The sequence below is a fragment of the Rhinoraja longicauda genome, chromosome 29, assembly GCF_053455715.1.
Source record: "Rhinoraja longicauda isolate Sanriku21f chromosome 29, sRhiLon1.1, whole genome shotgun sequence".
Classification (NCBI taxonomy): domain Eukaryota; kingdom Metazoa; phylum Chordata; class Chondrichthyes; order Rajiformes; family Arhynchobatidae; genus Rhinoraja; species Rhinoraja longicauda.
Window position 1 is genome coordinate 12,237,439 of NC_135981.1, and position 2,418 is coordinate 12,239,856.

The following is a 2,418-nucleotide window of genomic DNA, read 5'->3' on the forward strand; positions in this document are numbered from 1 at the left end:
CCACTGCCTTCTGAGGCAGAGAATTCCACACCTTCACCACTCTCTGACTGAAAAAGTTGGGCAGGCTCGGGGTTTATTTCATGGAGCGCAGGAGGTTGAGGGGTGATCCTATAGGGGTGTATAAGATCACGAGGGGAACAGATAGGGTGAATGCACAGAGTGTTTTACCCAGTGTAAGGTGAGAGGGGAAAGATTTAAATAGTTCCATTTAAACTATTAATAGATTTAATAGTTGCCCCTGAGTGGCAAAGTCTTCCACACCGAGGGTGGTGGGTATATGGAGAGAGCTCGCAGAGGAGGTAGTTGAGGCATATACAATGAGAACATTTAAAAGACATTTGGACAGGTAAGTGTATAGGAAAAGGTGAGAGAGAGATGGCCCAAAGGTGGGCAGGTGGGACTAATGTGGATGGGGCGTCTTGTTTGGCATGGGCAAGTTGGGCTGATGGGCTTCTTTCCACGCTGTATGACACTATGAATTAAGAATGCTTGGTTAATTTAATTATTGTTTTTTTTTGGTACTGATAGTGTTTGCCAGAAGAGGTGAGAGATCAGCTGGAATTCCAATCCATTGAGGTAAGAAAGCTGCTTTGTACTTAAATAGCTTTAGAAATGGTGAATCAGGCAGAGTGAAGTTATCGAGGAAAATAGTCTCCCCACCAGCGAGGTACCCTGCCCAGTAACCAAATGTCCCTATCGTCATTATAGTGTGATTACAATGAGCAAGAATAGAAAGATCTTGACCTGGACTGTTCGAAGTATCTGAAAAGAAAACATCCCCTTTGGAATTATTGATGTTCTGCTTGCACCAATCCATTCCATCACTTGTCACCACAAAAATAACATTCTTGTATTTATTTCTGAAGTAAGTCATTGCTTTTTCTAAATATTTCTTATCAGCCAAGACCCCTTTCCAAACTTGTGGCATGACACGTACATAATCACCCCTTCGAACATGAACACCATCAAAAGTCACATTCTTTCGCTCTCCCCCGATGCGTCTCAGATATACATTTGTCTCTTCCGTGATAAAGTCATGAAAAGTGAACTCGCGGAGATTTTCTTCTCGTAGGTGATGATAGAAGGTCCAGGAGCACGGATATCCCGTGAACATTCGATAGTTCCCTGAAATATTACGATACCCGTCATCCATCCAGTCATGGAGTCCGTAAGTCTTCCAGGGTAATTTTTTGATCAAACTTTCATGGAGGGTTGGAAGAGTAGTTTTAAAGATAGGAGACAGATAATTGGCCATGGGAGGCAAAATGTAGGCCTGATGACCATTCAGCTTGGCCAAAGCATACAGTGTTGCAAATTCCCCCATTTGGTTGCCAAGCCGTCCAATAGAATTTATTGTCCAAATTCCCTTTGGAATATTCTCCACTCTGGTTTGACCATCTTCCTTAACACCATTTTCATTTGTATCTTTATTTAAATAATCTATTTTAACCTTATATTTATATTGGAATACAACTATTATGGAAACAGATGTTACTGCAAGTAAAATTAATATGAACCTGCAATGTTTCATCTTGCTTTAATCAATAGAAATGCTCTTTGGCAAAACTATTTTCATGGAGTTTATGAGTTGTATCTTCTCTGTTCTTTCAATTTAGCTCAGTGCTTCTGAAAATAGATTTTTTTGAAATAAAACTATTAAAGTTTTTATTATTAAAAATTATTACAATAAAATTATTATTAATATTATTACATTTGAACAATTCCTCAAATTTGCAAATGTTTAATTTAGTTTAAACATACAGTGTGGTCACGGGAAGAATGTATATTTATTTCCAATTAACCTATTTCTGGAAAACAGAGGGAATAATTTGGTACAGAGATGAGACAGAGGTGAAGGATAGTCAATATTAAAGAATATGACAGGCACTGTAGTTTGAATCTTGAGGTAACTACCAATTTCCTTTACAGTGGGACTCTTTGTATTTGCCTCTACCCTCCCCATCTGTCTGTCATGCTGCCCTGAAAAAGCAGCCAACATAATCATACCTCCAGATTCATGAACAAATTCTTCCCCACTGTTTACAGATGACTGAATGGTTCTCCCATAAACTACGGGTGTATCCAAATAATAGCATTTTTATCCATCATGGTACATCTGACAATGATAAGCCAATACCAATGTCAGTCCCAAATAACAGCAACATGCAACAAGCAGCAACGATGTACACAAGAGACATATATTTACACTCGTTCAACTTTGAATTCTTGCATGCATTTGCCACTCAGTTTAAATGGGATTTTTGCCAAATTTGCTTTATAATAAGGGAAGAAGAAGTGAATCTAAATTAATACAGGTCATTGTTTAACAATCTTTAGTGCTTTTAATGAAAATGAAACCATGGTACCCTGTTTCTAGATGGAGAACCTCATTGCAGCTCATCATGATTCTGGTTGGTG

At 38.4% G+C, this 2,418-nt stretch overlaps 1 pseudogene; it reads right to left on the bottom strand.

Moving 5' to 3' along the window:
• Window positions 1-495: 495 nt before the first annotated feature.
• LOC144607736 (galactoside alpha-(1,2)-fucosyltransferase 2-like) lies at window positions 496-1,576 on the bottom strand (annotated as a pseudogene).
• Between the last annotated feature and the right edge of the window lie 842 nt (window positions 1,577-2,418).